At 73.3% G+C, this 23,112-nt stretch overlaps 20 non-coding genes across 20 annotated transcripts; all 20 read left to right on the forward strand.

Moving 5' to 3' along the window:
- Positions 1-194: 194 nt before the first annotated feature.
- LOC147575864 (5S ribosomal RNA) lies at positions 195-313 on the forward strand. The gene has a single exon (XR_015242055.1). It is a non-coding gene; the product is annotated as a 5S ribosomal RNA (ribosomal RNA).
- Positions 314-1,387: 1,074 nt separating this feature from the next.
- Positions 1,388-1,506, forward strand: LOC147575865 (5S ribosomal RNA). Its single transcript, XR_015242056.1, has one exon. It is a non-coding gene; the product is annotated as a 5S ribosomal RNA (ribosomal RNA).
- A 1,059-nt stretch (positions 1,507-2,565) lies between these two features.
- Positions 2,566-2,684, forward strand: LOC147575866 (5S ribosomal RNA). Its single transcript, XR_015242057.1, has one exon. It is a non-coding gene; the product is annotated as a 5S ribosomal RNA (ribosomal RNA).
- A 1,087-nt stretch (positions 2,685-3,771) lies between these two features.
- Positions 3,772-3,890, forward strand: LOC147575867 (5S ribosomal RNA). Its single transcript, XR_015242058.1, has one exon. It is a non-coding gene; the product is annotated as a 5S ribosomal RNA (ribosomal RNA).
- Positions 3,891-4,981: 1,091 nt separating this feature from the next.
- LOC147575868 (5S ribosomal RNA) lies at positions 4,982-5,100 on the forward strand. Its single transcript, XR_015242059.1, has one exon. It is a non-coding gene; the product is annotated as a 5S ribosomal RNA (ribosomal RNA).
- Positions 5,101-6,182: 1,082 nt separating this feature from the next.
- LOC147575869 (5S ribosomal RNA) lies at positions 6,183-6,301 on the forward strand. Its single transcript, XR_015242107.1, has one exon. It is a non-coding gene; the product is annotated as a 5S ribosomal RNA (ribosomal RNA).
- Positions 6,302-7,373: 1,072 nt separating this feature from the next.
- Positions 7,374-7,492, forward strand: LOC147575870 (5S ribosomal RNA). Its single transcript, XR_015242060.1, has one exon. It is a non-coding gene; the product is annotated as a 5S ribosomal RNA (ribosomal RNA).
- Positions 7,493-8,583: 1,091 nt separating this feature from the next.
- Positions 8,584-8,702, forward strand: LOC147575871 (5S ribosomal RNA). Its single transcript, XR_015242061.1, has one exon. It is a non-coding gene; the product is annotated as a 5S ribosomal RNA (ribosomal RNA).
- A 1,082-nt stretch (positions 8,703-9,784) lies between these two features.
- On the forward strand, positions 9,785-9,903 carry LOC147575872 (5S ribosomal RNA). The gene has a single exon (XR_015242108.1). It is a non-coding gene; the product is annotated as a 5S ribosomal RNA (ribosomal RNA).
- Positions 9,904-10,971: 1,068 nt separating this feature from the next.
- On the forward strand, positions 10,972-11,090 carry LOC147575873 (5S ribosomal RNA). Its single transcript, XR_015242062.1, has one exon. It is a non-coding gene; the product is annotated as a 5S ribosomal RNA (ribosomal RNA).
- Positions 11,091-12,164: 1,074 nt separating this feature from the next.
- On the forward strand, positions 12,165-12,283 carry LOC147575874 (5S ribosomal RNA). The gene has a single exon (XR_015242063.1). It is a non-coding gene; the product is annotated as a 5S ribosomal RNA (ribosomal RNA).
- A 1,059-nt stretch (positions 12,284-13,342) lies between these two features.
- Positions 13,343-13,461, forward strand: LOC147575875 (5S ribosomal RNA). The gene has a single exon (XR_015242064.1). It is a non-coding gene; the product is annotated as a 5S ribosomal RNA (ribosomal RNA).
- Positions 13,462-14,548: 1,087 nt separating this feature from the next.
- Positions 14,549-14,667, forward strand: LOC147575876 (5S ribosomal RNA). The gene has a single exon (XR_015242109.1). It is a non-coding gene; the product is annotated as a 5S ribosomal RNA (ribosomal RNA).
- Positions 14,668-15,735: 1,068 nt separating this feature from the next.
- On the forward strand, positions 15,736-15,854 carry LOC147575877 (5S ribosomal RNA). Its single transcript, XR_015242065.1, has one exon. It is a non-coding gene; the product is annotated as a 5S ribosomal RNA (ribosomal RNA).
- A 1,087-nt stretch (positions 15,855-16,941) lies between these two features.
- Positions 16,942-17,060, forward strand: LOC147575878 (5S ribosomal RNA). The gene has a single exon (XR_015242110.1). It is a non-coding gene; the product is annotated as a 5S ribosomal RNA (ribosomal RNA).
- Positions 17,061-18,141: 1,081 nt separating this feature from the next.
- On the forward strand, positions 18,142-18,260 carry LOC147575879 (5S ribosomal RNA). The gene has a single exon (XR_015242066.1). It is a non-coding gene; the product is annotated as a 5S ribosomal RNA (ribosomal RNA).
- Positions 18,261-19,342: 1,082 nt separating this feature from the next.
- LOC147575880 (5S ribosomal RNA) lies at positions 19,343-19,461 on the forward strand. The gene has a single exon (XR_015242111.1). It is a non-coding gene; the product is annotated as a 5S ribosomal RNA (ribosomal RNA).
- Positions 19,462-20,529: 1,068 nt separating this feature from the next.
- LOC147575881 (5S ribosomal RNA) lies at positions 20,530-20,648 on the forward strand. Its single transcript, XR_015242067.1, has one exon. It is a non-coding gene; the product is annotated as a 5S ribosomal RNA (ribosomal RNA).
- A 1,079-nt stretch (positions 20,649-21,727) lies between these two features.
- LOC147575882 (5S ribosomal RNA) lies at positions 21,728-21,846 on the forward strand. The gene has a single exon (XR_015242068.1). It is a non-coding gene; the product is annotated as a 5S ribosomal RNA (ribosomal RNA).
- Positions 21,847-22,937: 1,091 nt separating this feature from the next.
- Positions 22,938-23,056, forward strand: LOC147575883 (5S ribosomal RNA). The gene has a single exon (XR_015242069.1). It is a non-coding gene; the product is annotated as a 5S ribosomal RNA (ribosomal RNA).
- Positions 23,057-23,112: the final 56 nt, after the last annotated feature.

Genomic DNA, 23,112 nt, shown 5'->3' on the forward strand with positions numbered 1-23,112 from the left:
GCGCCTTGCCAGGGTCCTCTTGCGCCGCCTCCGCCACCCGCCCGGGGCCCGCGGCGGAGGGCGGCGGCAGCGAGGCAGGCAGCCAGGCAGGCAGGCAGGCAGGCAGGCAGGCGCGTGCATGGGTGAAGCGCGGCACCCGCTGGGCTTGGGATGCGTGGAGCAGGCTCTTGAGGCGCCCAGCGGCAGCCGCCGGCGTCTACGGCCATACCACCCTGAACGCGCCCGATCTCGTCTGATCTCGGAAGCTAAGCAGGGTCGGGCCTGGTTAGTACTTGGATGGGAGACCGCCTGGGAATACCGGGTGCTGTAGGCTTTTGCCTTTTGCCTGTTGCCTGTTGCCTCTGGCCTCCTTGACCTCTCCTTTGGCGCCCGCCGCCCCTCCCCCTCCCTCCGTGTGTCCCTCTCTCCCCGGGGAGGGGAGCGCGGCTCCGGGGGCCAAACACACCCCGGCGGCCACTGCTCCCTCAGCCCCTCCCGGGCCGGCAAAGCGGCCTGGCCTGGCCTAGCCTGGCCCCGCCCCGCCCCGCCCCGCCCCCCCCCCCGAGCCCGCACACCCCACGGCACTTCACAAAGGGTCCGCTCCCCGCTCCCTGCTCCCCGCACCGGGCGAAATCCCACTGCACCGGCTGGAAGCCACGCCCCAGCTTTGCACCTTTCCTGACACTGCACCCGCACGGAGGGGTGGGGGGGTGCGGCGAGGGCGGGACCGGGGGCTGGCGCCTGGGGACTGGAGGGTGGGGGCTGGGTGGGTGGATCCAAAAACACAGGAGCGGGCGGGGCAGCGAGACCCCAAACACAGACTCCGCCACAGGACTGGGCTCCCTGGGTCCCGGACCTCTTCCCTCCCTCCAGCCCCCATCCCCAGGGCCCCCGGCGTTTCGCGAGGCCCAGCTAGGGCTGCGGGCTCGCGCTGGTGATGTTCTGTGGGGGCGCTGGGGCCTCCGGGCTGGCTGCGCTCGCCCTGCGACTGGGGAGGAGGCGCTGAGAACCCGGCGGGAGGGGGGGCGCCCAGAAGGCACGGCCGGCCTGATGCCCCACGCTCGCTTCCACCCTCTTCCCAGTGAGCGGCCCGACGTGGTGCGGTGCGGTGCGGTGCGGTGCGGTGCGGGATGGAAGCGGAGGCGGGCGTGGGGCCAAGCCGGGAGCAGTCTGCCAGAGTCCCGGGATCGGTGAAGGCCGGGGCTTGCGCCACAGCGCCTTGCCAGGGTCCTCTTGCGCCGCCTCCGCCACCCGCCCGGGGCCCGCGGCGGAGGGCGGCGGCAGCGAGGCAGGCAGCCAGGCAGGCAGGCAGGCAGGCAGGCAGGCGCGTGCATGGGTGAAGCGCGGCACCCGCTGGGCTTGGGATGCGTGGAGCAGGCTCTTGAGGCGCCCAGCGGCAGCCGCCGGCGTCTACGGCCATACCACCCTGAACGCGCCCGATCTCGTCTGATCTCGGAAGCTAAGCAGGGTCGGGCCTGGTTAGTACTTGGATGGGAGACCGCCTGGGAATACCGGGTGCTGTAGGCTTTTGCCTTTTGCCTGTTGCCTGTTGCCTCTGGCCTCCTTGACCTCTCCTTTGGCGCCCGCCGCCCCTCCCCCTCCCTCCGTGTGTCCCTCTCTCCCCGGGGAGGGGAGCGCGGCTCCGGGGGCCAAACACACCCCGGCGGCCACTGCTCCCTCAGCCCCTCCCGGGCCGGCAAAGCGGCCTGGCCTGGCCTAGCCTGGCCCCGCCCCGCCCCGCCCCGCCCCCCCCCCGAGCCCGCACACCCCACGGCACTTCACAAGGGGTCCGCTCCCCGCTCCCCGCTCCCCGCACCGGGCGAAATCCCACTGCACCGGCTGGAAGCCACGCCCCAGCTTTGCACCTTTCCTGACACTGCACCCGCACGGAGGGGTGGGGGGGTGCGGCGAGGGCGGGACCGGGGGCTGGCGCCTGGGGACTGGAGGGTGGGGGCTGGGTGGGTGGATCCAAAAACACAGGAGCGGGCGGGGCAGCGAGACCCCAAACACAGACTCCGCCACAGGACTGGGCTCCCTGGGTCCCGGACCTCTTCCCTCCCTCCAGCCCCCATCCCCAGGGCCCCCGGCGTTTCGCGAGGCCCAGCTAGGGCTGCGGGCTCGCGCTGGTGATGTTCTGTGGGGGCGCTGGGGCCTCCGGGCTGGCTGCGCTCGCCCTGCGACTGGGGAGGAGGCGCTGAGAACCCGGCGGGAGGGGGGGCGCCCAGAAGGCACGGCCGGCCTGATGCCCCACGCTCGCTTCCACCCTCTTCCCAGTGAGCGGCCCGACGTGGTGCGGTGCGGTGCGGTGCGGGATGGAAGCGGAGGCGGGCGTGGGGCCAAGCCGGGAGCAGTCTGCCAGAGTCCCGGGATCGGTGAAGGCCGGGGCTTGCGCCACAGCGCCTTGCCAGGGTCCTCTTGCGCCGCCTCCGCCACCCGCCCGGGGCCCGCGGCGGAGGGCGGCGGCAGCGAGGCAGGCAGCCAGGCAGGCAGGCAGGCAGGCAGGCGCGTGCATGGGTGAAGCGCGGCACCCGCTGGGCTTGGGATGCGTGGAGCAGGCTCTTGAGGCGCCCAGCGGCAGCCGCCGGCGTCTACGGCCATACCACCCTGAACGCGCCCGATCTCGTCTGATCTCGGAAGCTAAGCAGGGTCGGGCCTGGTTAGTACTTGGATGGGAGACCGCCTGGGAATACCGGGTGCTGTAGGCTTTTGCCTTTTGCCTGTTGCCTGTTGCCTCTGGCCTCCTTGACCTCTCCTTTGGCGCCCGCCGCCCCTCCCCCTCCCTCCGTGTGTCCCTCTCTCCCCGGGGAGGGGAGCGCGGCTCCGGGGGCCAAACACACCCCGGCGGCCACTGCTCCCTCAGCCCCTCCCGGGCCGGCAAAGCGGCCTGGCCTGGCCTAGCCTGGCCCCGCCCCGCCCCGCCCCGCCCCCCCCCCGAGCCCGCACACCCCACGGCACTTCACAAAGGGTCCGCTCCCCGCTCCCTGCTCCCCGCACCGGGCGAAATCCCACTGCACCGGCTGGAAGCCACGCCCCAGCTTTGCACCTTTCCTGACACTGCACCCGCACGGAGGGGTGGGGGGGTGCGGCGAGGGCGGGACCGGGGGCTGGCGCCTGGGGACTGGAGGGTGGGGGCTGGGTGGGTGGATCCAAAAACACAGGAGCGGGCGGGGCAGCGAGACCCCAAACACAGACTCCGCCACAGGACTGGGCTCCCTGGGTCCCGGACCTCTTCCCTCCCTCCAGCCCCCATCCCCAGGGCCCCCGGCGTTTCGCGAGGCCCAGCTAGGGCTGCGGGCTCGCGCTGGTGATGTTCTGTGGGGGCGCTGGGGCCTCCGGGCTGGCTGCGCTCGCCCTGCGACTGGGGAGGAGGCGCTGAGAACCCGGCGGGAGGGGGGGCGCCCAGAAGGCACGGCCGGCCTGATGCCCCACGCTCGCTTCCACCCTCTTCCCAGTGAGCGGCCCGACGTGGTGCGGTGCGGTGCGGTGCGGTGCGGTGCGGTGCGGTGCGGGATGGAAGCGGAGGCGGGCGTGGGGCCAAGCCGGGAGCAGTCTGCCAGAGTCCCGGGATCGGTGAAGGCCGGGGCTTGCGCCACAGCGCCTTGCCAGGGTCCTCTTGCGCCGCCTCCGCCACCCGCCCGGGGCCCGCGGCGGAGGGCGGCGGCAGCGAGGCAGGCAGCCAGGCAGGCAGGCAGGCAGGCAGGCAGGCAGGCGCGTGCATGGGTGAAGCGCGGCACCCGCTGGGCTTGGGATGCGTGGAGCAGGCTCTTGAGGCGCCCAGCGGCAGCCGCCGGCGTCTACGGCCATACCACCCTGAACGCGCCCGATCTCGTCTGATCTCGGAAGCTAAGCAGGGTCGGGCCTGGTTAGTACTTGGATGGGAGACCGCCTGGGAATACCGGGTGCTGTAGGCTTTTGCCTTTTGCCTGTTGCCTGTTGCCTCTGGCCTCCTTGACCTCTCCTTTGGCGCCCGCCGCCCCTCCCCCTCCCTCCGTGTGTCCCTCTCTCCCCGGGGAGGGGAGCGCGGCTCCGGGGGCCAAACACACCCCGGCGGCCACTGCTCCCTCAGCCCCTCCCGGGCCGGCAAAGCGGCCTGGCCTGGCCTAGCCTGGCCCCGCCCCGCCCCGCCCCGCCCCCCCCCCGAGCCCGCACACCCCACGGCACTTCACAAGGGGTCCGCTCCCCGCTCCCCGCTCCCCGCACCGGGCGAAATCCCACTGCACCGGCTGGAAGCCACGCCCCAGCTTTGCACCTTTCCTGACACTGCACCCGCACGGAGGGGTGGGGGGGTGCGGCGAGGGCGGGACCGGGGGCTGGCGCCTGGGGACTGGAGGGTGGGGGCTGGGTGGGTGGATCCAAAAACACAGGAGCGGGCGGGGCAGCGAGACCCCAAACACAGACTCCGCCACAGGACTGGGCTCCCTGGGTCCCGGACCTCTTCCCTCCCTCCAGCCCCCATCCCCAGGGCCCCCGGCGTTTCGCGAGGCCCAGCTAGGGCTGCGGGCTCGCGCTGGTGATGTTCTGTGGGGGCGCTGGGGCCTCCGGGCTGGCTGCGCTCGCCCTGCGACTGGGGAGGAGGCGCTGAGAACCCGGCGGGAGGGGGGGCGCCCAGAAGGCACGGCCGGCCTGATGCCCCACGCTCGCTTCCACCCTCTTCCCAGTGAGCGGCCCGACGTGGTGCGGTGCGGTGCGGTGCGGTGCGGTGCGGTGCGGTGCGGGATGGAAGCGGAGGCGGGCGTGGGGCCAAGCCGGGAGCAGTCTGCCAGAGTCCCGGGATCGGTGAAGGCCGGGGCTTGCGCCACAGCGCCTTGCCAGGGTCCTCTTGCGCCGCCTCCGCCACCCGCCCGGGGCCCGCGGCGGAGGGCGGCGGCAGCGAGGCAGGCAGCCAGGCAGGCAGGCAGGCAGGCAGGCAGGCAGGCAGGCGCGTGCATGGGTGAAGCGCGGCACCCGCTGGGCTTGGGATGCGTGGAGCAGGCTCTTGAGGCGCCCAGCGGCAGCCGCCGGCGTCTACGGCCATACCACCCTGAACGCGCCCGATCTCGTCTGATCTCGGAAGCTAAGCAGGGTCGGGCCTGGTTAGTACTTGGATGGGAGACCGCCTGGGAATACCGGGTGCTGTAGGCTTTTGCCTTTTGCCTGTTGCCTGTTGCCTCTGGCCTCCTTGACCTCTCCTTTGGCGCCCGCCGCCCCTCCCCCTCCCTCCGTGTGTCCCTCTCTCCCCGGGGAGGGGAGCGCGGCTCCGGGGGCCAAACACACCCCGGCGGCCACTGCTCCCTCAGCCCCTCCCGGGCCGGCAAAGCGGCCTGGCCTGGCCTAGCCTGGCCCCGCCCCGCCCCGCCCCGCCCCCCCCCGAGCCCGCACACCCCACGGCACTTCACAAGGGGTCCGCTCCCCGCTCCCCGCTCCCCGCACCGGGCGAAATCCCACTGCACCGGCTGGAAGCCACGCCCCAGCTTTGCACCTTTCCTGACACTGCACCCGCACGGAGGGGTGGGGGGGTGCGGCGAGGGCGGGACCGGGGGCTGGCGCCTGGGGACTGGAGGGTGGGGGCTGGGTGGGTGGATCCAAAAACACAGGAGCGGGCGGGGCAGCGAGACCCCAAACACAGACTCCGCCACAGGACTGGGCTCCCTGGGTCCCGGACCTCTTCCCTCCCTCCAGCCCCCATCCCCAGGGCCCCCGGCGTTTCGCGAGGCCCAGCTAGGGCTGCGGGCTCGCGCTGGTGATGTTCTGTGGGGGCGCTGGGGCCTCCGGGCTGGCTGCGCTCGCCCTGCGACTGGGGAGGAGGCGCTGAGAACCCGGCGGGAGGGGGGGCGCCCAGAAGGCACGGCCGGCCTGATGCCCCACGCTCGCTTCCACCCTCTTCCCAGTGAGCGGCCCGACGTGGTGCGGTGCGGTGCGGTGCGGTGCGGTGCGGTGCGGTGCGGGATGGAAGCGGAGGCGGGCGTGGGGCCAAGCCGGGAGCAGTCTGCCAGAGTCCCGGGATCGGTGAAGGCCGGGGCTTGCGCCACAGCGCCTTGCCAGGGTCCTCTTGCGCCGCCTCCGCCACCCGCCCGGGGCCCGCGGCGGAGGGCGGCGGCAGCGAGGCAGGCAGCCAGGCAGGCAGGCAGGCAGGCAGGCAGGCGCGTGCATGGGTGAAGCGCGGCACCCGCTGGGCTTGGGATGCGTGGAGCAGGCTCTTGAGGCGCCCAGCGGCAGCCGCCGGCGTCTACGGCCATACCACCCTGAACGCGCCCGATCTCGTCTGATCTCGGAAGCTAAGCAGGGTCGGGCCTGGTTAGTACTTGGATGGGAGACCGCCCGGGAATACCGGGTGCTGTAGGCTTTTGCCTTTTGCCTGTTGCCTGTTGCCTCTGGCCTCCTTGACCTCTCCTTTGGCGCCCGCCGCCCCTCCCCCTCCCTCCGTGTGTCCCTCTCTCCCCGGGGAGGGGAGCGCGGCTCCGGGAGCCAAACACACCCCGGCGGCCACTGCTCCCTCAGCCCCTCCCGGGCCGGCAAAGCGGCCTGGCCTGGCCTAGCCTGGCCCCGCCCCGCCCCGCCCCGCCCCCCCCCCGAGCCCGCACACCCCACGGCACTTCACAAGGGGTCCGCTCCCCGCTCCCCGCTCCCCGCACCGGGCGAAATCCCACTGCACCGGCTGGAAGCCACGCCCCAGCTTTGCACCTTTCCTGACACTGCACCCGCACGGAGGGGTGGGGGGGTGCGGCGAGGGCGGGACCGGGGGCTGGCGCCTGGGGACTGGAGGGTGGGGGCTGGGTGGGTGGATCCAAAAACACAGGAGCGGGCGGGGCAGCGAGACCCCAAACACAGACTCCGCCACAGGACTGGGCTCCCTGGGTCCCGGACCTCTTCCCTCCCTCCAGCCCCCATCCCCAGGGCCCCCGGCGTTTCGCGAGGCCCAGCTAGGGCTGCGGGCTCGCGCTGGTGATGTTCTGTGGGGGCGCTGGGGCCTCCGGGCTGGCTGCGCTCGCCCTGCGACTGGGGAGGAGGCGCTGAGAACCCGGCGGGAGGGGGGGCGCCCAGAAGGCACGGCCGGCCTGATGCCCCACGCTCGCTTCCACCCTCTTCCCAGTGAGCGGCCCGACGTGGTGCGGTGCGGTGCGGTGCGGTGCGGGATGGAAGCGGAGGCGGGCGTGGGGCCAAGCCGGGAGCAGTCTGCCAGAGTCCCGGGATCGGTGAAGGCCGGGGCTTGCGCCACAGCGCCTTGCCAGGGTCCTCTTGCGCCGCCTCCGCCACCCGCCCGGGGCCCGCGGCGGAGGGCGGCGGCAGCGAGGCAGGCAGCCAGGCAGGCAGGCAGGCAGGCAGGCAGGCAGGCGCGTGCATGGGTGAAGCGCGGCACCCGCTGGGCTTGGGATGCGTGGAGCAGGCTCTTGAGGCGCCCAGCGGCAGCCGCCGGCGTCTACGGCCATACCACCCTGAACGCGCCCGATCTCGTCTGATCTCGGAAGCTAAGCAGGGTCGGGCCTGGTTAGTACTTGGATGGGAGACCGCCTGGGAATACCGGGTGCTGTAGGCTTTTGCCTTTTGCCTGTTGCCTGTTGCCTCTGGCCTCCTTGACCTCTCCTTTGGCGCCCGCCGCCCCTCCCCCTCCCTCCGTGTGTCCCTCTCTCCCCGGGGAGGGGAGCGCGGCTCCGGGGGCCAAACACACCCCGGCGGCCACTGCTCCCTCAGCCCCTCCCGGGCCGGCAAAGCGGCCTGGCCTGGCCTAGCCTGGCCCCGCCCCGCCCCGCCCCGCCCCCCCCCCGAGCCCGCACACCCCACGGCACTTCACAAGGGGTCCGCTCCCCGCTCCCCGCTCCCCGCACCGGGCGAAATCCCACTGCACCGGCTGGAAGCCACGCCCCAGCTTTGCACCTTTCCTGACACTGCACCCGCACGGAGGGGTGGGGGGGTGCGGCGAGGGCGGGACCGGGGGCTGGCGCCTGGGGACTGGAGGGTGGGGGCTGGGTGGGTGGATCCAAAAACACAGGAGCGGGCGGGGCAGCGAGACCCCAAACACAGACTCCGCCACAGGACTGGGCTCCCTGGGTCCCGGACCTCTTCCCTCCCTCCAGCCCCCATCCCCAGGGCCCCCGGCGTTTCGCGAGGCCCAGCTAGGGCTGCGGGCTCGCGCTGGTGATGTTCTGTGGGGGCGCTGGGGCCTCCGGGCTGGCTGCGCTCGCCCTGCGACTGGGGAGGAGGCGCTGAGAACCCGGCGGGAGGGGGGGCGCCCAGAAGGCACGGCCGGCCTGATGCCCCACGCTCGCTTCCACCCTCTTCCCAGTGAGCGGCCCGACGTGGTGCGGTGCGGTGCGGTGCGGTGCGGTGCGGTGCGGTGCGGGATGGAAGCGGAGGCGGGCGTGGGGCCAAGCCGGGAGCAGTCTGCCAGAGTCCCGGGATCGGTGAAGGCCGGGGCTTGCGCCACAGCGCCTTGCCAGGGTCCTCTTGCGCCGCCTCCGCCACCCGCCCGGGGCCCGCGGCGGAGGGCGGCGGCAGCGAGGCAGGCAGCCAGGCAGGCAGGCAGGCAGGCAGGCAGGCAGGCAGGCGCGTGCATGGGTGAAGCGCGGCACCCGCTGGGCTTGGGATGCGTGGAGCAGGCTCTTGAGGCGCCCAGCGGCAGCCGCCGGCGTCTACGGCCATACCACCCTGAACGCGCCCGATCTCGTCTGATCTCGGAAGCTAAGCAGGGTCGGGCCTGGTTAGTACTTGGATGGGAGACCGCCTGGGAATACCGGGTGCTGTAGGCTTTTGCCTTTTGCCTGTTGCCTGTTGCCTCTGGCCTCCTTGACCTCTCCTTTGGCGCCCGCCGCCCCTCCCCCTCCCTCCGTGTGTCCCTCTCTCCCCGGGGAGGGGAGCGCGGCTCCGGGGGCCAAACACACCCCGGCGGCCACTGCTCCCTCAGCCCCTCCCGGGCCGGCAAAGCGGCCTGGCCTGGCCTAGCCTGGCCCCGCCCCGCCCCGCCCCGCCCCCCCCCGAGCCCGCACACCCCACGGCACTTCACAAGGGGTCCGCTCCCCGCTCCCCGCTCCCCGCACCGGGCGAAATCCCACTGCACCGGCTGGAAGCCACGCCCCAGCTTTGCACCTTTCCTGACACTGCACCCGCACGGAGGGGTGGGGGGGTGCGGCGAGGGCGGGACCGGGGGCTGGCGCCTGGGGACTGGAGGGTGGGGGCTGGGTGGGTGGATCCAAAAACACAGGAGCGGGCGGGGCAGCGAGACCCCAAACACAGACTCCGCCACAGGACTGGGCTCCCTGGGTCCCGGACCTCTTCCCTCCCTCCAGCCCCCATCCCCAGGGCCCCCGGCGTTTCGCGAGGCCCAGCTAGGGCTGCGGGCTCGCGCTGGTGATGTTCTGTGGGGGCGCTGGGGCCTCCGGGCTGGCTGCGCTCGCCCTGCGACTGGGGAGGAGGCGCTGAGAACCCGGCGGGAGGGGGGGCGCCCAGAAGGCACGGCCGGCCTGATGCCCCACGCTCGCTTCCACCCTCTTCCCAGTGAGCGGCCCGACGTGGTGCGGTGCGGTGCGGTGCGGTGCGGTGCGGTGCGGTGCGGGATGGAAGCGGAGGCGGGCGTGGGGCCAAGCCGGGAGCAGTCTGCCAGAGTCCCGGGATCGGTGAAGGCCGGGGCTTGCGCCACAGCGCCTTGCCAGGGTCCTCTTGCGCCGCCTCCGCCACCCGCCCGGGGCCCGCGGCGGAGGGCGGCGGCAGCGAGGCAGGCAGCCAGGCAGGCAGGCAGGCAGGCAGGCAGGCGCGTGCATGGGTGAAGCGCGGCACCCGCTGGGCTTGGGATGCGTGGAGCAGGCTCTTGAGGCGCCCAGCGGCAGCCGCCGGCGTCTACGGCCATACCACCCTGAACGCGCCCGATCTCGTCTGATCTCGGAAGCTAAGCAGGGTCGGGCCTGGTTAGTACTTGGATGGGAGACCGCCCGGGAATACCGGGTGCTGTAGGCTTTTGCCTGTTGCCTGTTGCCTGTTGCCTCTGGCCTCCTTGACCTCTCCTTTGGCGCCCGCCGCCCCTCCCCCTCCCTCCGTGTGTCCCTCTCTCCCCGGGGAGGGGAGCGCGGCTCCGGGAGCCAAACACACCCCGGCGGCCACTGCTCCCTCAGCCCCTCCCGGGCCGGCAAAGCGGCCTGGCCTGGCCTAGCCTGGCCCCGCCCCGCCCCGCCCCGCCCCCCCCCCGAGCCCGCACACCCCACGGCACTTCACAAGGGGTCCGCTCCCCGCTCCCCGCTCCCCGCACCGGGCGAAATCCCACTGCACCGGCTGGAAGCCACGCCCCAGCTTTGCACCTTTCCTGACACTGCACCCGCACGGAGGGGTGGGGGGGTGCGGCGAGGGCGGGACCGGGGGCTGGCGCCTGGGGACTGGAGGGTGGGGGCTGGGTGGGTGGATCCAAAAACACAGGAGCGGGCGGGGCAGCGAGACCCCAAACACAGACTCCGCCACAGGACTGGGCTCCCTGGGTCCCGGACCTCTTCCCTCCCTCCAGCCCCCATCCCCAGGGCCCCCGGCGTTTCGCGAGGCCCAGCTAGGGCTGCGGGCTCGCGCTGGTGATGTTCTGTGGGGGCGCTGGGGCCTCCGGGCTGGCTGCGCTCGCCCTGCGACTGGGGAGGAGGCGCTGAGAACCCGGCGGGAGGGGGGGCGCCCAGAAGGCACGGCCGGCCTGATGCCCCACGCTCGCTTCCACCCTCTTCCCAGTGAGCGGCCCGACGTGGTGCGGTGCGGTGCGGTGCGGTGCGGGATGGAAGCGGAGGCGGGCGTGGGGCCAAGCCGGGAGCAGTCTGCCAGAGTCCCGGGATCGGTGAAGGCCGGGGCTTGCGCCACAGCGCCTTGCCAGGGTCCTCTTGCGCCGCCTCCGCCACCCGCCCGGGGCCCGCGGCGGAGGGCGGCGGCAGCGAGGCAGGCAGCCAGGCAGGCAGGCAGGCAGGCAGGCAGGCGCGTGCATGGGTGAAGCGCGGCACCCGCTGGGCTTGGGATGCGTGGAGCAGGCTCTTGAGGCGCCCAGCGGCAGCCGCCGGCGTCTACGGCCATACCACCCTGAACGCGCCCGATCTCGTCTGATCTCGGAAGCTAAGCAGGGTCGGGCCTGGTTAGTACTTGGATGGGAGACCGCCTGGGAATACCGGGTGCTGTAGGCTTTTGCCTTTTGCCTGTTGCCTGTTGCCTCTGGCCTCCTTGACCTCTCCTTTGGCGCCCGCCGCCCCTCCCCCTCCCTCCGTGTGTCCCTCTCTCCCCGGGGAGGGGAGCGCGGCTCCGGGGGCCAAACACACCCCGGCGGCCACTGCTCCCTCAGCCCCTCCCGGGCCGGCAAAGCGGCCTGGCCTGGCCTAGCCTGGCCCCGCCCCGCCCCGCCCCGCCCCCCCCCCCGAGCCCGCACACCCCACGGCACTTCACAAAGGGTCCGCTCCCCGCTCCCTGCTCCCCGCACCGGGCGAAATCCCACTGCACCGGCTGGAAGCCACGCCCCAGCTTTGCACCTTTCCTGACACTGCACCCGCACGGAGGGGTGGGGGGGTGCGGCGAGGGCGGGACCGGGGGCTGGCGCCTGGGGACTGGAGGGTGGGGGCTGGGTGGGTGGATCCAAAAACACAGGAGCGGGCGGGGCAGCGAGACCCCAAACACAGACTCCGCCACAGGACTGGGCTCCCTGGGTCCCGGACCTCTTCCCTCCCTCCAGCCCCCATCCCCAGGGCCCCCGGCGTTTCGCGAGGCCCAGCTAGGGCTGCGGGCTCGCGCTGGTGATGTTCTGTGGGGGCGCTGGGGCCTCCGGGCTGGCTGCGCTCGCCCTGCGACTGGGGAGGAGGCGCTGAGAACCCGGCGGGAGGGGGGGCGCCCAGAAGGCACGGCCGGCCTGATGCCCCACGCTCGCTTCCACCCTCTTCCCAGTGAGCGGCCCGACGTGGTGCGGTGCGGTGCGGTGCGGTGCGGTGCGGGATGGAAGCGGAGGCGGGCGTGGGGCCAAGCCGGGAGCAGTCTGCCAGAGTCCCGGGATCGGTGAAGGCCGGGGCTTGCGCCACAGCGCCTTGCCAGGGTCCTCTTGCGCCGCCTCCGCCACCCGCCCGGGGCCCGCGGCGGAGGGCGGCGGCAGCGAGGCAGGCAGCCAGGCAGGCAGGCAGGCAGGCAGGCAGGCGCGTGCATGGGTGAAGCGCGGCACCCGCTGGGCTTGGGATGCGTGGAGCAGGCTCTTGAGGCGCCCAGCGGCAGCCGCCGGCGTCTACGGCCATACCACCCTGAACGCGCCCGATCTCGTCTGATCTCGGAAGCTAAGCAGGGTCGGGCCTGGTTAGTACTTGGATGGGAGACCGCCTGGGAATACCGGGTGCTGTAGGCTTTTGCCTTTTGCCTGTTGCCTGTTGCCTCTGGCCTCCTTGACCTCTCCTTTGGCGCCCGCCGCCCCTCCCCCTCCCTCCGTGTGTCCCTCTCTCCCCGGGGAGGGGAGCGCGGCTCCGGGGGCCAAACACACCCCGGCGGCCACTGCTCCCTCAGCCCCTCCCGGGCCGGCAAAGCGGCCTGGCCTGGCCTAGCCTGGCCCCGCCCCGCCCCGCCCCGCCCCCCCCCCGAGCCCGCACACCCCACGGCACTTCACAAGGGGTCCGCTCCCCGCTCCCCGCTCCCCGCACCGGGCGAAATCCCACTGCACCGGCTGGAAGCCACGCCCCAGCTTTGCACCTTTCCTGACACTGCACCCGCACGGAGGGGTGGGGGGGTGCGGCGAGGGCGGGACCGGGGGCTGGCGCCTGGGGACTGGAGGGTGGGGGCTGGGTGGGTGGATCCAAAAACACAGGAGCGGGCGGGGCAGCGAGACCCCAAACACAGACTCCGCCACAGGACTGGGCTCCCTGGGTCCCGGACCTCTTCCCTCCCTCCAGCCCCCATCCCCAGGGCCCCCGGCGTTTCGCGAGGCCCAGCTAGGGCTGCGGGCTCGCGCTGGTGATGTTCTGTGGGGGCGCTGGGGCCTCCGGGCTGGCTGCGCTCGCCCTGCGACTGGGGAGGAGGCGCTGAGAACCCGGCGGGAGGGGGGGCGCCCAGAAGGCACGGCCGGCCTGATGCCCCACGCTCGCTTCCACCCTCTTCCCAGTGAGCGGCCCGACGTGGTGCGGTGCGGTGCGGTGCGGGATGGAAGCGGAGGCGGGCGTGGGGCCAAGCCGGGAGCAGTCTGCCAGAGTCCCGGGATCGGTGAAGGCCGGGGCTTGCGCCACAGCGCCTTGCCAGGGTCCTCTTGCGCCGCCTCCGCCACCCGCCCGGGGCCCGCGGCGGAGGGCGGCGGCAGCGAGGCAGGCAGCCAGGCAGGCAGGCAGGCAGGCAGGCGCGTGCATGGGTGAAGCGCGGCACCCGCTGGGCTTGGGATGCGTGGAGCAGGCTCTTGAGGCGCCCAGCGGCAGCCGCCGGCGTCTACGGCCATACCACCCTGAACGCGCCCGATCTCGTCTGATCTCGGAAGCTAAGCAGGGTCGGGCCTGGTTAGTACTTGGATGGGAGACCGCCTGGGAATACCGGGTGCTGTAGGCTTTTGCCTTTTGCCTGTTGCCTGTTGCCTCTGGCCTCCTTGACCTCTCCTTTGGCGCCCGCCGCCCCTCCCCCTCCCTCCGTGTGTCCCTCTCTCCCCGGGGAGGGGAGCGCGGCTCCGGGGGCCAAACACACCCCGGCGGCCACTGCTCCCTCAGCCCCTCCCGGGCCGGCAAAGCGGCCTGGCCTGGCCTAGCCTGGCCCCGCCCCGCCCCGCCCCGCCCCCCCCCCGAGCCCGCACACCCCACGGCACTTCACAAAGGGTCCGCTCCCCGCTCCCTGCTCCCCGCACCGGGCGAAATCCCACTGCACCGGCTGGAAGCCACGCCCCAGCTTTGCACCTTTCCTGACACTGCACCCGCACGGAGGGGTGGGGGGGTGCGGCGAGGGCGGGACCGGGGGCTGGCGCCTGGGGACTGGAGGGTGGGGGCTGGGTGGGTGGATCCAAAAACACAGGAGCGGGCGGGGCAGCGAGACCCCAAACACAGACTCCGCCACAGGACTGGGCTCCCTGGGTCCCGGACCTCTTCCCTCCCTCCAGCCCCCATCCCCAGGGCCCCCGGCGTTTCGCGAGGCCCAGCTAGGGCTGCGGGCTCGCGCTGGTGATGTTCTGTGGGGGCGCTGGGGCCTCCGGGCTGGCTGCGCTCGCCCTGCGACTGGGGAGGAGGCGCTGAGAACCCGGCGGGAGGGGGGGCGCCCAGAAGGCACGGCCGGCCTGATGCCCCACGCTCGCTTCCACCCTCTTCCCAGTGAGCGGCCCGACGTGGTGCGGTGCGGTGCGGTGCGGTGCGGTGCGGTGCGGTGCGGGATGGAAGCGGAGGCGGGCGTGGGGCCAAGCCGGGAGCAGTCTGCCAGAGTCCCGGGATCGGTGAAGGCCGGGGCTTGCGCCACAGCGCCTTGCCAGGGTCCTCTTGCGCCGCCTCCGCCACCCGCCCGGGGCCCGCGGCGGAGGGCGGCGGCAGCGAGGCAGGCAGCCAGGCAGGCAGGCAGGCAGGCAGGCAGGCAGGCGCGTGCATGGGTGAAGCGCGGCACCCGCTGGGCTTGGGATGCGTGGAGCAGGCTCTTGAGGCGCCCAGCGGCAGCCGCCGGCGTCTACGGCCATACCACCCTGAACGCGCCCGATCTCGTCTGATCTCGGAAGCTAAGCAGGGTCGGGCCTGGTTAGTACTTGGATGGGAGACCGCCCGGGAATACCGGGTGCTGTAGGCTTTTGCCTTTTGCCTGTTGCCTGTTGCCTCTGGCCTCCTTGACCTCTCCTTTGGCGCCCGCCGCCCCTCCCCCTCCCTCCGTGTGTCCCTCTCTCCCCGGGGAGGGGAGCGCGGCTCCGGGAGCCAAACACACCCCGGCGGCCACTGCTCCCTCAGCCCCTCCCGGGCCGGCAAAGCGGCCTGGCCTGGCCTAGCCTGGCCCCGCCCCGCCCCGCCCCGCCCCCCCCCCGAGCCCGCACACCCCACGGCACTTCACAAGGGGTCCGCTCCCCGCTCCCCGCTCCCCGCACCGGGCGAAATCCCACTGCACCGGCTGGAAGCCACGCCCCAGCTTTGCACCTTTCCTGACACTGCACCCGCACGGAGGGGTGGGGGGGTGCGGCGAGGGCGGGACCGGGGGCTGGCGCCTGGGGACTGGAGGGTGGGGGCTGGGTGGGTGGATCCAAAAACACAGGAGCGGGCGGGGCAGCGAGACCCCAAACACAGACTCCGCCACAGGACTGGGCTCCCTGGGTCCCGGACCTCTTCCCTCCCTCCAGCCCCCATCCCCAGGGCCCCCGGCGTTTCGCGAGGCCCAGCTAGGGCTGCGGGCTCGCGCTGGTGATGTTCTGTGGGGGCGCTGGGGCCTCCGGGCTGGCTGCGCTCGCCCTGCGACTGGGGAGGAGGCGCTGAGAACCCGGCGGGAGGGGGGGCGCCCAGAAGGCACGGCCGGCCTGATGCCCCACGCTCGCTTCCACCCTCTTCCCAGTGAGCGGCCCGACGTGGTGCGGTGCGGTGCGGTGCGGTGCGGGATGGAAGCGGAGGCGGGCGTGGGGCCAAGCCGGGAGCAGTCTGCCAGAGTCCCGGGATCGGTGAAGGCCGGGGCTTGCGCCACAGCGCCTTGCCAGGGTCCTCTTGCGCCGCCTCCGCCACCCGCCCGGGGCCCGCGGCGGAGGGCGGCGGCAGCGAGGCAGGCAGCCAGGCAGGCAGGCAGGCAGGCAGGCAGGCGCGTGCATGGGTGAAGCGCGGCACCCGCTGGGCTTGGGATGCGTGGAGCAGGCTCTTGAGGCGCCCAGCGGCAGCCGCCGGCGTCTACGGCCATACCACCCTGAACGCGCCCGATCTCGTCTGATCTCGGAAGCTAAGCAGGGTCGGGCCTGGTTAGTACTTGGATGGGAGACCGCCTGGGAATACCGGGTGCTGTAGGCTTTTGCCTTTTGCCTGTTGCCTGTTGCCTCTGGCCTCCTTGACCTCTCCTTTGGCGCCCGCCGCCCCTCCCCCTCCCTCCGTGTGTCCCTCTCTCCCCGGGGAGGGGAGCGCGGCTCCGGGAGCCAAACACACCCCGGCGGCCACTGCTCCCTCAGCCCCTCCCGGGCCGGCAAAGCGGCCTGGCCTGGCCTAGCCTGGCCCCGCCCCGCCCCGCCCCGCCCCCCCCCCGAGCCCGCACACCCCACGGCACTTCACAAGGGGTCCGCTCCCCGCTCCCCGCTCCCCGCACCGGGCGAAATCCCACTGCACCGGCTGGAAGCCACGCCCCAGCTTTGCACCTTTCCTGACACTGCACCCGCACGGAGGGGTGGGGGGGTGCGGCGAGGGCGGGACCGGGGGCTGGCGCCTGGGGACTGGAGGGTGGGGGCTGGGTGGGTGGATCCAAAAACACAGGAGCGGGCGGGGCAGCGAGACCCCAAACACAGACTCCGCCACAGGACTGGGCTCCCTGGGTCCCGGACCTCTTCCCTCCCTCCAGCCCCCATCCCCAGGGCCCCCGGCGTTTCGCGAGGCCCAGCTAGGGCTGCGGGCTCGCGCTGGTGATGTTCTGTGGGGGCGCTGGGGCCTCCGGGCTGGCTGCGCTCGCCCTGCGACTGGGGAGGAGGCGCTGAGAACCCGGCGGGAGGGGGGGCGCCCAGAAGGCACGGCCGGCCTGATGCCCCACGCTCGCTTCCACCCTCTTCCCAGTGAGCGGCCCGACGTGGTGCGGTGCGGTGCGGTGCGGTGCGGTGCGGTGCGGTGCGGGATGGAAGCGGAGGCGGGCGTGGGGCCAAGCCGGGAGCAGTCTGCCAGAGTCCCGGGATCGGTGAAGGCCGGGGCTTGCGCCACAGCGCCTTGCCAGGGTCCTCTTGCGCCGCCTCCGCCACCCGCCCGGGGCCCGCGGCGGAGGGCGGCGGCAGCGAGGCAGGCAGCCAGGCAGGCAGGCAGGCAGGCAGGCAGGCAGGCGCGTGCATGGGTGAAGCGCGGCACCCGCTGGGCTTGGGATGCGTGGAGCAGGCTCTTGAGGCGCCCAGCGGCAGCCGCCGGCGTCTACGGCCATACCACCCTGAACGCGCCCGATCTCGTCTGATCTCGGAAGCTAAGCAGGGTCGGGCCTGGTTAGTACTTGGATGGGAGACCGCCCGGGAATACCGGGTGCTGTAGGCTTTTGCCTTTTGCCTGTTGCCTGTTGCCTCTGGCCTCCTTGACCTCTCCTTTGGCGCCCGCCGCCCCTCCCCCTCCCTCCGTGTGTCCCTCTCTCCCCGGGGAGGGGAGCGCGGCTCCGGGAGCCAAACACACCCCGGCGGCCACTGCTCCCTCAGCCCCTCCCGGGCCGGCAAAGCGGCCTGGCCTGGCCTAGCCTGGCCCCGCCCCGCCCCGCCCCGCCCCCCCCCCGAGCCCGCACACCCCACGGCACTTCACAAGGGGTCCGCTCCCCGCTCCCCGCTCCCCGCACCGGGCGAAATCCCACTGCACCGGCTGGAAGCCACGCCCCAGCTTTGCACCTTTCCTGACACTGCACCCGCACGGAGGGGTGGGGGGGTGCGGCGAGGGCGGGACCGGGGGCTGGCGCCTGGGGACTGGAGGGTGGGGTCTGGGTGGGTGGATCCAAAAACACAGGAGCGGGCGGGGCAGCGAGACCCCAAACACAGACTCCGCCACAGGACTGGGCTCCCTGGGTCCCGGACCTCTTCCCTCCCTCCAGCCCCCATCCCCAGGGCCCCCGGCGTTTCGCGAGGCCCAGCTAGGGCTGCGGGCTCGCGCTGGTGATGTTCTGTGGGGGCGCTGGGGCCTCCGGGCTGGCTGCGCTCGCCCTGCGACTGGGGAGGAGGCGCTGAGAACCCGGCGGGAGGGGGGGCGCCCAGAAGGCACGGCCGGCCTGATGCCCCACGCTCGCTTCCACCCTCTTCCCAGTGAGCGGCCCGACGTGGTGCGGTGCGGTGCGGTGCGGTGCGGTGCGGGATGGAAGCGGAGGCGGGCGTGGGGCCAAGCCGGGAGCAGTCTGCCAGAGTCCCGGGATCGGTGAAGGCCGGGGCTTGCGCCACAGCGCCTTGCCAGGGTCCTCTTGCGCCGCCTCCGCCACCCGCCCGGGGCCCGCGGCGGAGGGCGGCGGCAGCGAGGCAGGCAGCCAGGCAGGCAGGCAGGCAGGCAGGCAGGCAGGCAGGCGCGTGCATGGGTGAAGCGCGGCACCCGCTGGGCTTGGGATGCGTGGAGCAGGCTCTTGAGGCGCCCAGCGGCAGCCGCCGGCGTCTACGGCCATACCACCCTGAACGCGCCCGATCTCGTCTGATCTCGGAAGCTAAGCAGGGTCGGGCCTGGTTAGTACTTGGATGGGAGACCGCCTGGGAATACCGGGTGCTGTAGGCTTTTGCCTTTTGCCTGTTGCCTGTTGCCTCTGGCCTCCTTGACCTCTCCTTTGGCGCCCGCCGCCCCTCCCCCTCCCTCCGTGTGTCCCTCTCTCCCCGGGGAGGGGAGCGCGGCTCCGGGGGCCAAACACACCCCGGCGGCCACTGCTCCCTCAGCCCCTCCCGGGCCGGCAAAGCGGCCTGGCCTGGCCTAGCCTGGCCCCGCCCCGCCCCGCCCCGCCCCCCCCCGAGCCCGCACACCCCACGGCACTTCACAAGGGGTCCGCTCCCCGCTCCCCGCTCCCCGCACCGGGCGAAATCCCACTGCACCGGCTGGAAGCCACGCCCCAGCTTTGCACCTTTCCTGACACTGCACCCGCACGGAGGGGTGGGGGGGTGCGGCGAGGGCGGGACCGGGGGCTGGCGCCTGGGGACTGGAGGGTGGGGGCTGGGTGGGTGGATCCAAAAACACAGGAGCGGGCGGGGCAGCGAGACCCCAAACACAGACTCCGCCACAGGACTGGGCTCCCTGGGTCCCGGACCTCTTCCCTCCCTCCAGCCCCCATCCCCAGGGCCCCCGGCGTTTCGCGAGGCCCAGCTAGGGCTGCGGGCTCGCGCTGGTGATGTTCTGTGGGGGCGCTGGGGCCTCCGGGCTGGCTGCGCTCGCCCTGCGACTGGGGAGGAGGCGCTGAGAACCCGGCGGGAGGGGGGGCGCCCAGAAGGCACGGCCGGCCTGATGCCCCACGCTCGCTTCCACCCTCTTCCCAGTGAGCGGCCCGACGTGGTGCGGTGCGGTGCGGTGCGGTGCGGTGCGGTGCGGTGCGGGATGGAAGCGGAGGCGGGCGTGGGGCCAAGCCGGGAGCAGTCTGCCAGAGTCCCGGGATCGGTGAAGGCCGGGGCTTGCGCCACAGCGCCTTGCCAGGGTCCTCTTGCGCCGCCTCCGCCACCCGCCCGGGGCCCGCGGCGGAGGGCGGCGGCAGCGAGGCAGGCAGCCAGGCAGGCAGGCAGGCAGGCAGGCAGGCGCGTGCATGGGTGAAGCGCGGCACCCGCTGGGCTTGGGATGCGTGGAGCAGGCTCTTGAGGCGCCCAGCGGCAGCCGCCGGCGTCTACGGCCATACCACCCTGAACGCGCCCGATCTCGTCTGATCTCGGAAGCTAAGCAGGGTCGGGCCTGGTTAGTACTTGGATGGGAGACCGCCCGGGAATACCGGGTGCTGTAGGCTTTTGCCTTTTGCCTGTTGCCTGTTGCCTCTGGCCTCCTTGACCTCTCCTTTGGCGCCCGCCGCCCCTCCCCCTCCCTCCGTGTGTCCCTCTCTCCCCGGGGAGGGGAGCGCGGCTCCGGGAGCCAAACACACCCCGGCGGCCACTGCTCCCTCAGCCCCTCCCGGGCCGGCAAAGCGGCCTGGCCTGGCCTAGCCTGGCCCCGCCCCGCCCCGCCCCGCCCCCCCCCCGAGCCCGCACACCCCACGGCACTTCACAAGGGGTCCGCTCCCCGCTCCCCGCTCCCCGCACCGGGCGAAATCCCACTGCACCGGCTGGAAGCCACGCCCCAGCTTTGCACCTTTCCTGACACTGCACCCGCACGGAGGGGTGGGGGGGTGCGGCGAGGGCGGGACCGGGGGCTGGCGCCTGGGGACTGGAGGGTGGGGGCTGGGTGGGTGGATCCAAAAACACAGGAGCGGGCGGGGCAGCGAGACCCCAAACACAGACTCCGCCACAGGACTGGGCTCCCTGGGTCCCGGACCTCTTCCCTCCCTCCAGCCCCCATCCCCAGGGCCCCCGGCGTTTCGCGAGGCCCAGCTAGGGCTGCGGGCTCGCGCTGGTGATGTTCTGTGGGGGCGCTGGGGCCTCCGGGCTGGCTGCGCTCGCCCTGCGACTGGGGAGGAGGCGCTGAGAACCCGGCGGGAGGGGGGGCGCCCAGAAGGCACGGCCGGCCTGATGCCCCACGCTCGCTTCCACCCTCTTCCCAGTGAGCGGCCCGACGTGGTGCGGTGCGGTGCGGTGCGGTGCGGGATGGAAGCGGAGGCGGGCGTGGGGCCAAGCCGGGAGCAGTCTGCCAGAGTCCCGGGATCGGTGAAGGCCGGGGCTTGCGCCACAGCGCCTTGCCAGGGTCCTCTTGCGCCGCCTCCGCCACCCGCCCGGGGCCCGCGGCGGAGGGCGGCGGCAGCGAGGCAGGCAGCCAGGCAGGCAGGCAGGCAGGCAGGCAGGCGCGTGCATGGGTGAAGCGCGGCACCCGCTGGGCTTGGGATGCGTGGAGCAGGCTCTTGAGGCGCCCAGCGGCAGCCGCCGGCGTCTACGGCCATACCACCCTGAACGCGCCCGATCTCGTCTGATCTCGGAAGCTAAGCAGGGTCGGGCCTGGTTAGTACTTGGATGGGAGACCGCCTGGGAATACCGGGTGCTGTAGGCTTTTGCCTTTTGCCTGTTGCCTGTTGCCTCTGGCCTCCTTGACCTCTCCTTTGGCGCCCGCCGCCCCTCCCCCTCCCTCCGTGTGTCCCTCTCTCCCCGGGGAGGGGAGCGCGGCTCCGGGAGCCAAACACACCCCGGCGGCCACTGCTCCCTCAGCCCCTCCCGGGCCGGCAAAGCGGCCTGGCCTGGCCTAGCCTGGCCCCGCCCCGCCCCGCCCCGCCCCCCCCCCCGAGCCCGCACACCCCACGGCACTTCACAAGGGGTCCGCTCCCCGCTCCCCGCTCCCCGCACCGGGCGAAATCCCACTGCACCGGCTGGAAGCCACGCCCCAGCTTTGCACCTTTCCTGACACTGCACCCGCACGGAGGGGTGGGGGGGTGCGGCGAGGGCGGGACCGGGGGCTGGCGCCTGGGGACTGGAGGGTGGGGGCTGGGTGGGTGGATCCAAAAACACAGGAGCGGGCGGGGCAGCGAGACCCCAAACACAGACTCCGCCACAGGACTGGGCTCCCTGGGTCCCGGACCTCTTCCCTCCCTCCAGCCCCCATCCCCAGGGCCCCCGGCGTTTCGCGAGGCCCAGCTAGGGCTGCGGGCTCGCGCTGGTGATGTTCTGTGGGGGCGCTGGGGCCTCCGGGCTGGCTGCGCTCGCCCTGCGACTGGGGAGGAGGCGCTGAGAACCCGGCGGGAGGGGGGGCGCCCAGAAGGCACGGCCGGCCTGATGCCCCACGCTCGCTTCCACCCTCTTCCCAGTGAGCGGCCCGACGTGGTGCGGTGCGGTGCGGTGCGGTGCGGTGCGGTGCGGGATGGAAGCGGAGGCGGGCGTGGGGCCAAGCCGGGAGCAGTCTGCCAGAGTCCCGGGATCGGTGAAGGCCGGGGCTTGCGCCACAGCGCCTTGCCAGGGTCCTCTTGCGCCGCCTCCGCCACCCGCCCGGGGCCCGCGGCGGAGGGCGGCGGCAGCGAGGCAGGCAGCCAGGCAGGCAGGCAGGCAGGCAGGCAGGCGCGTGCATGGGTGAAGCGCGGCACCCGCTGGGCTTGGGATGCGTGGAGCAGGCTCTTGAGGCGCCCAGCGGCAGCCGCCGGCGTCTACGGCCATACCACCCTGAACGCGCCCGATCTCGTCTGATCTCGGAAGCTAAGCAGGGTCGGGCCTGGTTAGTACTTGGATGGGAGACCGCCTGGGAATACCGGGTGCTGTAGGCTTTTGCCTTTTGCCTGTTGCCTGTTGCCTCTGGCCTCCTTGACCTCTCCTTTGGCGCCCGCCGCCCCTCCCCCTCCCTCCGTGTGTCCCTCTCTCCCCGGGGAGGGGAGCGCGGCTCCGGGGGCCAAACACACCCCGGCGGCCACTGCTCCCTCAGCCCCTCCCGGGCCGGCAAAGCGGCCTGGCCTGGCCTAGCCTGGCCCCGCCCCGCCCCGCCCCGCCCCCCCCCCGAGCCCGCACACCCCACGGCACTTCACAAGGGGTCCGCTCCCCGCTCCCCGCTCCCCGCACCGGGCGAAATCCCACTGCACCGGCTGGAAGCCACGCCCCAGCTTTGCACCTTTCCTGACACTGCACCCGCACGGAGGGGTGGGGGGGTGCGGCGAGGGCGGGACCGGGGGCTGGCGCCTGGGGACTGGAGGGTGGGGGCTGGGTGGGTGGATCCAAAAACACAGGAGCGGGCGGGGCAGCGAGACCCCAAACACAGACTCCGCCACAGGACTGGGCTCCCTGGGTCCCGGACCTCTTCCCTCCCTCCAGCCCCCATCCCCAGGGCCCCCGGCGTTTCGCGAGGCCCAGCTAGGGCTGCGGGCTCGCGCTGGTGATGTTCTGTGGGGGCGCTGGGGCCTCCGGGCTGGCTGCGCTCGCCCTGCGACTGGGGAGGAGGCGCTGAGAACCCGGCGGGAGGGGGGGCGCCCAGAAGGCACGGCCGGCCTGATGCCCCACGCTCGCTTCCACCCTCTTCCCAGTGAGCGGCCCGACGTGGTGCGGTGCGGTGCGGTGCGGTGCGGTGCGGTGCGGTGCGGGATGGAAGCGGAGGCGGGCGTGGGGCCAAGCCGGGAGCAGTCTGCCAGAGTCCCGGGATCGGTGAAGGCCGGGGCTTGCGCCACAGCGCCTTGCCAGGGTCCTCTTGCGCCGCCTCCGCCACCCGCCCGGGGCCCGCGGCGGAGGGCGGCGGCAGCGAGGCAGGCAGCCAGGCAGGCAGGCAGGCAGGCAGGCAGGCAGGCAGGCGCGTGCATGGGTGAAGCGCGGCACCCGCTGGGCTTGGGATGCGTGGAGCAGGCTCTTGAGGCGCCCAGCGGCAGCCGCCGGCGTCTACGGCCATACCACCCTGAACGCGCCCGATCTCGTCTGATCTCGGAAGCTAAGCAGGGTCGGGCCTGGTTAGTACTTGGATGGGAGACCGCCTGGGAATACCGGGTGCTGTAGGCTTTTGCCTTTTGCCTGTTGCCTGTTGCCTCTGGCCTCCTTGACCTCTCCTTTGGCGC

Source organism: Puma concolor, chromosome D2 (genome assembly GCF_028749965.1).
Source record: "Puma concolor isolate L17-30 chromosome D2, mPumCon1.1.hap2, whole genome shotgun sequence".
Taxonomy (NCBI): Eukaryota; Metazoa; Chordata; class Mammalia; order Carnivora; family Felidae; genus Puma; species Puma concolor.